The following is an 11,563-nucleotide window of genomic DNA, read 5'->3' as shown; positions in this document are numbered from 1 at the left end:
CAACAATGTGACACAGGACCATATACCAAGCTCCTCAGATTTACCTGGGGAGTGAGAATCTTCCTTTTTCTTCCTGATACTCAGTATAAACGGAACCCCAACCCCCCATTTCTTAGGTATATACACCTGCTAGTTAGGTGTATAAACATTTTTTTAAATCAATTTTACTTTATTTTCAGGTCTGCATTTTCTCCCTCACTCAGAAAGCAAGAAAAACCAAACTAGTTTTAAGCATAAACAGTCAAGCAAGACAAATTCTTCCATTGCTCATGTCCATCTTTCTGCCCCCGCACCCCCCACCCCAAGTCTCAGTCTGTACTCTGCATTGATGAGTTCTCTGTCTGGAGATGGGTCGGATGTTTTATCATGAATCCTCTAGAATTTTGGTTGGGCATTATGTTGATCAGGATTTCTAAGTCTTTCAGAGTTTTAATCTTTTCAATATTGTTGTTATATAAATCATTTTTGTTCTGCTTTTCATTCTGAATCAGTTCATACAAATCTCAGGTTTCTCTGAAACATCCCTTTCATTTTTCCTTACAGCACAGATTATTCTGTCATATTCAAATACCACAGTTCATTTAGTTCTTTGATAAATCTAGGGCATAGACATACTAACAGTATCACTGAGTCAAAGGCTATGCATAGTTCAACAACTTTTTGGGAAGAGTTCCAAATTACTTTTTAGAGTGTCTGGACCAGTTCACAATTTCAGGAACGGTGCATTAAAGTATTTGTTTTCCCAGAGCTCCTCCAATATTTGTCATTTTCCAATTTTGTCAATTGATTGAATATCAAGTGGTACCTCAGAGTTGTCTAAATGTACATTCTTGAATTATTAGTGCTTTAAAGCATTTTTAATACGACTATTGATAACTTGAATTTCTTCCTTTGATAATTGCCTATTTATATTCTTTGACCATTTGTTCATTTGGGAATGGCTCTTATTCTTATAAATTTGAGTCAGTTCCCTAAATATCTTCAAAATGAGACTTTTATCAGAGAAATTTCCTGGAAAGATTTTTTTCAGTATTGCTTTTTAAATAGTATTACTTTTCTTTCTGTTTTCATGGGAAGAAGGATAAAAGCAGCAGAACTTTTTACCGTGCATCCACTGAGCGGTTTTTGAAAAGTTTGTTGAATTATATATTTGACTAACCCTCCCAATTAAAGTGATAGATACATCTTAAAAGACAGGGAAGTAGAAACCGTATGGTAGGAGAATCAGCTGAGGAAGCTGGGGATGTTTAGCTGAAAAAGTGAACATTTGGGAGTAGGGGGCAAAGCACGTTCATGGTCAACACCTTCAAATCACTAAACCAGGGGTTCTTTATAGTTTCATTGTCATAGATCCGTTGGGCAATACGGTGAAACCCATGGACCCTTCTCAGAACAAGATTTCTAAATGCATAAAATTAAATACATGGGGTTACAAAGGAAAAAGTTACCAAAATGTCTGAACAAAAAACATATTCATAGACCCCAGGTTAAGAAGCCCTTAGAGTTATGATATGGAAAAGGATGAAACTTATTCTGTTCTATTCTAGACATCAGAACTAGAACCAGTGTTTCGAAATCAAAGGGAGGCAGATTTTTTGATAAAGTGAATATTTATTGAACCCTTACTATGTTCCAGGAAGAACTTTCTGAGTTGTTGAAAAAATATTATGGGTGATTTTGAAAGATGGCAAGTTTCCAGTCACTAAAGAGCTTCAAGAGGAAAGCTTGATGACTGTCAGGAATTTTGTAGATGGTGTTCATGCTTTATCTATGAGTGAGACCAGATAACCTCAGAGGTTCCTATATTAAAATCTTATGATTCTATAAAATACAAATGGGATGTTTTCTTTGTCTCTTAACTCAAACCTCTTTTAAGGTAGCAACTTCCGATTTTGAATTATATGCAGTTTTTTCCCATCTTTCTCTTACTTTTCACCTTATTTTGATAAACTTCTTTCCTCACTTGTCCCATTTCTAACATATTTCTCTAGCTCTATCATTTCTACCTAACATTGTGTCTTCTTGTAAGCCACTCATATCCACAAGAAACTTCTATGAGCACATTCTCTGCCTTTGCTAATTTGCACATTTAAATTATATTTTCACCACCACCTTTTTCTGGAGCTCCAAGAACTTTTATGTCATTAATTTTCTCAGATTCCAGTGGCTAACAACTCCCTCTGGTCTCTTTCATATTACCTGTGTACAGGAAGGTAAGGGCTTTTCAAGTGAGTGTTTACAACCTGAAGAAGTGATAGAGTATCACAGATAGCTTGTTCATGATTAAAGAGGTAGTTGAATTCACCCCATCCTCCCCCCACACCCCATTGAAGGTCTTCAAACAAAGTTTGGACAACCACTTGCCAAGTATATTTAAAAGGGAAGTCTGTTTTTTCAGGCATGGGTTGGAATAGATGACAAAGATGCTTTCCAGCACTGAAATTCCATGATTCTGTGAAGAAAGAAGCAAAGGATGATGTATTTCAAGAGGTTCTTATACATTGCTTCCTTTCCCCAAATTAAGTGTAGAAAAATATATGCCACAGGGTTACCTCTTGAATATAAAAGTTTCCCCTTAATTAAAAATATGAAAATAATGATCATCTTTCTCTTCCTATCTGATTTCATGAATCCTGACTCCACAGAGAAAGGATTTTGCTTATTTGTATGGATTAAAGGATGTTTATGATCTTTTCCTTAATTTTCACCAAAGTACTATTTCACATTTCCTTATTAGAGGGTTCATTTGATCCAAGAGAATTTCTTTTTTAAAAAAATTTATTTATTTTAAGTTTTCAACATTCATTTCCACAAAATTTTGAGTTCCAAATTTTCTCCCCATCTTTCCTCTCCACCCACCCCTTAACTCTGAGCATTCTAATTACCCCTACCACCAATCTGCCCTCCCTTCTAACATCTCTCCCTTCCCTTATCCTCATCTTCTTTTTTTGTCCTGTAAGGCAAGATAAATTTCTATACCCCATTACCTGTATTTCTTATTTCCCATTTGTATGCAAGAACAATACTCAACAGTTGTTCCTAAAACTTTGAGTTCCAACTTCTCTTCCTTCCTCCCTCCCCACCCATCCCTATTGGGAATGCAAGCAATTCAATATAGGCTATATATGTGTAGTTTTGCAAATGACTTCCATAATAGTCATGTTGTGTAAGACTAACTATGTTTCCCTCCATCCCATCCTGCTCCCCATTTCTATTCTCTCTTTTGACCTTGTCCCTCCCCAAGAGTGATTTCTAATTACTCCCTCCTCCCATTGCCCTCCCTTCCATTATCCCCCCCATTATCCCCTTCTCCCCTACTTTTCTGTATTATAAGACAAGTTTTCATATCAAAATGAGTGTGCATTTTATTCCTTCCTTGAGTCAAAGGTGATGAGAGTAAGCTTCACTTTTTCCCTCTCACCTCCCTGTTTTTCCTTCCATTGAAAAGGCTTTTTCTTGCCTCTTTTGTGAGAGAAAATTTGCCCCATTCCATTTCTCCCTTTCTCTTCCCAATATATTCCTCTCTCACTCCTTAATTTTATTTTTTTAGATATGATGCCTTCCTATTCAACTCACCCAGTGCTCTCTCTGTCTTTCTCTCTGTCTCTGTCTCTGTCTCTCTCTCTCTCTCACTCTGTGTGTGTGTGTGTGTGTGTGTGTGTGTGTGTGTGTGTGTGTGTGTGTATAATCCCACCAACTACCCAGATACTGAAAAAAGTTTCAAGAGTTACAAATATTGTCTTTCCATGTAGGAATGTAAATAGTTCAACTTTAGTAAGTCTCATGATTTCTTTCCTGTTTACCTTTTCTTGCTTCTCTTGATTCTTCTGTTTGAAAGTCAAATTTTCTTGTCAGCTCTGGTATTTCAATCAAGAATGCTTGAAAGTCCTCTATTTCATTGAAAGACCATTTTTTTCCCTGAAGTATTATACTCAGTTTTGTTGGGTAGGTGATTCTTGGTTTTAATTCTAGTTCCTTTGACTTCTGGAATATCATATTCCAAGCCCTTTGATCCCTTAATGTAGAAGCTACTAGATCTTGTGTTATTCTGATTGTATTTCCACAGTATTCAAATTGTTTCTTTCTAGCTGCTTGCAATATTTTCTCCTTGACCTGGGAACTCTGGAATTTGGCTACAATGTTCCTAGAGTTTCTCTTTTTAGATCTCTTTCAGGAGGTGATTGGTGGATTCTTTCAATATTTATTTTATCCTATGGTTCTAGAATATCAGGGCAGTTTTCCTTGATAATTTCATGAAAGATGATGTCTAGGCTCTTTTTTTGATCATGACTTTCAGGTAGTCTCATAATTTATAAATTTTCTCTCCTGGATCTATTTTCCAGGTCAGTTGTTTTTCCAATGACATATTTCACATTGTTTTCAATTTTTTCATTCTTTTGGTTTTGTTTTGTGATTTCTTGGTTTCTCATAAAGTCATTAGCCTCCATCTGTTCCATTCTAATTTTGAAAGAACTATTTTCTTCAGTGAGCTTTTGAACCTCCTTTTTCCATTTGGCTAATTCTGCTTTTTAAAGCATTCTTCTCCTCATTGGCTTTTTGAACCTCTTTTGCCAATTGAGTTAACCTATGTTTAAAGGTGCAATTTTCTTCAGCATTTTTTGGGGTCTCCTTTAGCAAGTTGTTGACTCACTTTTCATTATTTTCTTGCATTCTCCTTCATTTCTTTTCCCAATTTTTCCTTCACCTCTCTTACTTGATTTTCAAAATCCTTTTTGAGCTCTTCCATGTCCTGAGACCATTGAATGTTTATTTTGGAAGTCTGGGATACAGAAGCCTTGACTTTTATGACTTTCCTTGATGGTAAGCATTGTTCTTCCTCATTCAAAAGGATGGGAGAAAATATCTGTTCACCAAGAAAGTAACCTTCTATAGTCTTATTTTTTTTCCCCCTTTTCTGGGCATTTTCCCAACCAGTTACTTGACTTTTGGGTCCTTTGTCAAGAGTAAGGTATACTCTGGGGATATGTAAGATCTCAGTTCCTCCAAGGTGGCACAATCAAATGTGTACACTGGTCTGGGAGCAACAAGAAACTTTTGTGCCCAGAATCTGAGAGTAGTAGTTTCAACCACCTGGCCTCCAGTTCTACTAAGCCAGCACTGGAGGCTGAGATTCAGATAAGCTGCTCACTTCCCCCAGGGGCTTTAGGTGGGGGCAGGGCCACCATTCAGTGTGAGATAAAGATCAGCTGTTCCATTCCCCCAGGAGCATTAGGTAGGGGCAGGGCCTCCACACATGGCTGAGGTAAGGATCAGCTGCTCAGTTCCCCCAGGGGCTTTACGATCCAACAATGGATGCAGGCTGCTGTGGGAGCTGCTGTGCACCCCATGCAGCCTCTGTGGCTACTGCCTGAGGCAGGAGTTATGGGAACACCCTACTCCCTTCTCAGCCAGCTGAAAAAACTCTCTCACTGACCTTTGGAGCCTGTGAGTTGAAGGATCTGCAAACTGCTACTGCTGCTGCGAATTCTGCCCCGGAGACCTGCTCAGGTCCTCCTCTCAGTGCTGTGCCTAATGGCCAAGGCTGGGCTGGGCTCTGTTCTGCATCCGGTGTGACAGACCTTCCCCATTGGCCTTTCAGGTCACCCTGGGCTGGAAATCTCCTCCACTCCGTTGTTCTGTGGCTTCTGCTGCTCTAGAATTTGCTGAGAGTCTTTCTTTATAGGTATTTTATGGGCTGTGGGGGAAGAGCTAGTGTATGTGCATCTTTCTACTCTGCCATCTTGGCTCCGGCCCAATCCAAGAGAGTTTCTCATGAGCCATAACTGTTCAGTATACTCCCCTCACCCTTTGTTCTGTGATTTTATTGAGGTACCTCTTTGTGGATATCAGTTCAGATAGGCAAATCCTCCATAATTTATAGTCTTAGAGAGCTGCTTGGAACACCAATACTTTAAGTGACTTGTTCACAATTACACACCAATATATCTCAGAGGGAGGACTGGAGCCCATGTGTTCATAGATCCAAAGCTAGTTCTCTAATGATTATACCACACTGTTAGGTATTGTTTCATACTCTACCATTTTTATATCTAAGAATTTGTGGTACCTCCAATAAGAGTATGTCTCTTTTTAAAAAATTTAAGTCAAATAAGCTGAAAGTCTTTTAATAAAACTATAGGTTAAAATCTGAATTTTTGTACCTTATAATTAGCAGTTACCAAAAGGCACTTGCCAAATAAAGAAATCTCTGAATAAAAATAAGCATGTGGTTTATTATGTGGCTGTAACCAACAAATTTCTTTTTAACCTTTAAATATAGAAAACAAACATCTGCTGAATTATTTTGTATTTGAATGGGTGGCCAAAAAAAAATACAAGCATTAGTCAGAAGTTAGGAAAAAATATTTTACTTCTAACAAGTAACATTTAGAGACAGAATCAAGGAGGATATTTGGTGGCATCTACAAAAGAACAGATTTTTTTCCCTCCTGTACACAGCATCTTAAATTCTCAGCAGCACAGGAGGAAATCTTAATATTTAATACTTAGTCCAAAATCACGTAAAGACACTTTGGTTTATAGTGTAAGATGCAGTTAGTTGGTGTTTAAAAAAGAAAAAATTTTGCATCTAGATTTCCTTAGACTAAATCTAAATACCTGATGAGGAAAGATTGTAAAACTCTCAATAGATATCCTAACTCATTTCTCTACTGAAAGTAACATGTGAGAAATACATAGAGAAAATTAGTGAAATTTCTAAGGACACCCTTTCATGGCGTTTTCATTCTCTTCGCATTCTTTGAGGAGCTGTACCAGTGAACAAATTATTGAACCTATCCACCATTCCTAAGATATTTAATTTTAATTTGCTCCTTCTCATTTCTGGTCTCTGACTGCCTTTCTTACACTGACAACACTCAATATGACTGTATTTGGGATTTAGAGTTGAGAAGGGTTTGGACTGTCTAGCCTGACATCTAAAGCTACTAATTTCAGCATTTAGACTATTTTTGCGCTGCTGAAATCAGAGAAAGTACAGTATACCTCAGTTATCTGGAGACTGTTTACTCAAGAGCTTCACTTATATGGACCATTGTAAATAACCACATGACTCTTATAGAGGTTCCACAAGGGCATGGAGATCCATGTGTTACCTAAACTTTGGATAGTCCCCTCTTAAATAGCATTAAAATGTTTGCTGAATTATTAAAGCAAAAAGGTCCTGAGCAACCAAGTCCATGTTAATTTATGTTTTCAAGGTCAAGATCTTCTGGTTCTCCCTAAAAGCCTGTTGACTCTGCTTTGGACAAAATCCTAATCAGTTTGGCAATCTGGTTGCCAAATTTAGAGATTATAGGTATTACATTATAATTGAATTGAAAGTAAGAAAGGAAGAAAAGGAAAGTCTTGAGACAGGCAAGAAACACTGGTCATGGAAGAGAAAAGGAGACCTAACAAAAAGCAGACAGAAAAACTTTTTAAAAATATAGTAGTCTGGGCTATTTAGTGTAGGGACAAAGAGTCCTACAATCACAATAAAAAACTAATGTCCACAATGATGACCCTGATGGTACCAAGGTACCACATTTACTCTCAACTGTTAGGGAAGGAAGAGAAATATATTGTCTTGGTGCTGGACCCAGAAGATACCCATCATCTGAATATAATTGCTGTTGTTTTGCTGGCATATGTTTTTTTGAAGGGCATATAAAAGTAGAGAGTATAACGGTTTGTAAGTAGTTATAGCTTCCTGGCACTGTCTCCCCATTTTGGCTGCTTCCAAATCATGTGAATGCAATGCTCATTGTTGGAAGTCTGTTCTGTACTGATTGAGACTTATGTTTGAGCCCAGGGCCCCAGTCTTGGGGAGTGGGGTGGGTTGAGGAGGGGAGGCACTTTGAAACTTAGAGTCAATAGGTAAAGAAGCTCCAGGTAGTGTTTTCAGGGATTAAGTGATACCTGCAGGTATCACCTATTCCTAGGGAAGCTATACTTAGGATTCTAACCTAGGCCTACTTCCAAAACATGTGATAGACTTTGCAGTAAGTTTTAGAAAGAATTTAATAGAATTTTAGAAAGAAAGTGATAGATTTTAAAAAGAGTTATACTACTAGCAGCTAAAATGCTAAATGCTCCAGTTATCAGGAAAAATCTCTTTATGCAGAACTCCTCATTCAATTCAATTCAATAAGCGTCTGTTAAGTGCCTACTGTGTAAGTGACAGAAATACAAAGATGAAACCAAAATAGTCCCAGCCTACTGTCAAGGATCTCACATATCCAACAAATATACTGCTAAATAAATACAAAGTAATTTAAAAGATTGTACCATTAACAATTAGAGGGATAAAAGAAAGGCTTTGTGTAAAGTGGCTATTTAGGACCTTTTTGTTTCAAGGCTTGAGCTAAGTATTGAAGGAAACCTGGGATTTTAAGAGGTGAGAAAGAAGGGAGTACATTTGTGGTACAGAAATGGGAGATGGTATGTTGCTGAGTTCAAGAAACAGCTAATGGGCCAGGGTGGCTGGAACTTAGAATATGATTAAGGAAATCATATAAAGCTTAATCATTATCATAAGGCTTGAAAGGTGGAGAGTTTTAATAACAATCGTGGACTTTTTTTTAATCTTAGAGGTAATAAGGAGCCACTAAAACCTTTTGGTTCTTTAAACGTCATCAGCACAGCATGGGGAGAATGTCTGTGGCAATAAGTTGGGTCACCCAAAACCAGCCTATTTACCCAATATAAAGAAGCACAGGAGACATATGTTCCAATCTGTGTCTTAAAAACATTCATTTGGCAGCTTTGTGGAGGATGATTTGGAGAAAGGAGAGAAAATCAGGGACTCTAATTAGGTGGCTATTGCATTAGTCCAGGCAAGGAGTGATGAATGAGGATAGTAGTTGTAGAAGAGAATTTACAAAATCTAGCAATGAATTAGATTGAGGGAGGGGTTGAAGAAGTTAAAATAAGGATGAAATGAACGATGGGAATAATTAGGGATTTTTGAAAGAGGTTGAGTTTCAGGGAAAAATAATCAAGTTCCATTATATAGATGTTTGAAATGGCTGGTGGGATATCCAGATGGAGATGTCCTTCAGGCACCTGGCAAATGGAGACAAGAGTTTAAGAAAGAGATTAGGGCTGAATATACAGATTTGGGAGTCACTGAGGAATCAGTGATAATTGAATCCATGAGATTAATGAGATCACTGAGACTGTATAGAAAGAATGGTCCTAAGTAACATCCATTCTTGATGAACAAGAGATGGGATGATGACCCAGCAAAGACACAAAAGATCAGTCAGGTCATGGGCTCATATATTTAGAGCTAGAAGGACCTCCTTCAATCTCCTTATTTTACAGATGAGGAAACGGAACCTCAGAGAGATGTGATGGACTCAAGGTCACACAGGTGGAAGTAGCAAAGTGATCATTCCAAACTAGGTGCTTCCTAATTTGCAGGATGACCAAGAAGAGAGTACAGTCATGTCACAGAAGAGTATCCATCAGGATCCTGACAATGCTGGTACAAAATCAACTAGACCAACAGTGATTAGGCGAGTGCCTGTTTAGTTATTCCTTGATATCTTGCTTTAATTCATAGAATTACAAATTCTAAAAGCTGGATGGGACCTCAGGGGCCATTGAATCCAAACCCTACCTTAACTTGGATGTGAGGTTCTCCCTGATTTCCCCACCCCCCACTCCCAACCTTGTAGGGGTTTGGTATGTACTTATTTGTGTACATGCTCCACCAAGTAGAATGTTAACTCTTTGCAAGTAAAGACTGCCTCATTTTTGTCATCTCTGGAACCTGGTACATACTGTCTTACATGGAGTATATGCACAATAAATGTTAAACTGAATTTGTTCCTCAACAAGTGGTCATCCAGACTCTGCTTAAAGTCCACTGGTGAAGGAGAAGGTATGACCTCATGAGGCAGCCCAGTCCACTTTTGGATAGCTCTAATTGTTAGGAAATTTTCTTCATAATGAGATGAAATCTCCCCCTCTATAACTTCTGCTCATTATTGTTTTCTGACCTCTGGAGAAAGCAGAACAAGTTTAACTCCAACAGCCATTATGTCTGCTCTAAGTCTCACCTCACCTCAGATAAATATCCCGAGGTCATTTAACCACATGGACCCCTTTGATAATGACTGAAACTTACGGACCCCTTCTCAGAATGATGTTTTATATGCATGAAATGAAATACATAACATCACAAAGTAAACCAATTATTGGGAAATACAATTACCAGGATTTTTTTTTGAAAGTTCATGGGTTCCAGGTTTAAACCTGATTTATCCAATCTTCTTATGTCCTAGGGTTTAGTCCTCTCATCCTCTTCCTCTGGAAACACTGCAGCTTGTCAAATGCAAAATTATTTGACTACTTCAAGTGCAATCTGAGTAGATATATTGGGTAAATAAATTGGTTTTGTGACACCCAACTGATTATCACATACATTCTCCCATTGCTGTACTTATGTTTAAAGAGTCAATTTGGTCAAAAGGGAAATTCTACTCAGAAATTTCTCTCCTGCTTGCCCAGGCCTAGCATTAGGAGTTCACTAAGCCAACTAATCATGATCTTCCACAAACATGGCATGGGCCCAGGTAAAACACAATAAGTGAAAGGGTTGATTGGACTTTTCCATGATCACCAGGAAGATGTCCTGGTGAAGTCACTCCAGTAGAGGTCCCTGAGCTGTGCTTTGTCTGGTCTTTCAATCTGACCAGTTTCAAACTGACTCCATCTCCAGATCCAGGTACCCTGGCCTGGAGACAAACATAAAGACTCCAAAAAAGGACTGAGAGCTTGCTGGCTTATGGTGCCCTTTCAATATCACAGGAACTTTTCAACTTGGTAGGAGAGTATTTTTTTTTTTAATATTTTTCCTACTAGATACTTTAGGGGTTTTTAGGCTAGTTTACTAATTTTTCAGCTGGTCTACTCATTACTTTTGTTATCAGAAGCCTAATGAATTAACAAATTGACACAAGAGAGTAGAGTGTGGTTCAGCATCACCTCTTCTGTGTCAATCATTCCCCTATGAATCTGAACCTGATAGCATTATATTGTTTGGCTGCCACATTACATAGTTTGTTTCAAATTAGATAGTACCTCCCCTGTTCTACACTAATACAAATAGTTTTAAAAAAATTCCAGTGTAGGACTTATTCTTATTAAATGTCATCTTATTTGTTCTGGTACTTATTCTAGTTTGTTGGGATTTTGTGGGATCTGGACTACCTTCCAAACTGTTAGCTCTCTTGCTTCCCAGCTCTGTGTCCTTTAAGACCTTAATAATCAGGCCATCTGTACCTTCCTCTAGGTCACTGATAACATTTTCACAAGGAAGAATTTCATGTGCCTTATAACCAAGAAACCACCCTCATATGTTTACTATAATCTCAAGATCATAAGTAAAAGACTATAAGACTTAGAAATTTAAGTTGATAGAGGAGTATGTTTCCGAAACTTCTCAGGTTAGTATTCAAAGACCTCCAACTCCCCTTTATTCAAACCTAACTTCTACTACTTCAGCTTCTTTATAATTTTGAAAAAGCATTTCTACTAAACTAATATCATTACT

This window comes from Notamacropus eugenii, chromosome 3, assembly GCF_028372415.1.
Source record: "Notamacropus eugenii isolate mMacEug1 chromosome 3, mMacEug1.pri_v2, whole genome shotgun sequence".
In the NCBI taxonomy this organism is placed as follows: Eukaryota; Metazoa; Chordata; class Mammalia; order Diprotodontia; family Macropodidae; genus Notamacropus; species Notamacropus eugenii.
The sequence above is the reverse complement of the archived record's forward strand: the minus strand, read 5'-3'. Positions refer to the sequence as shown.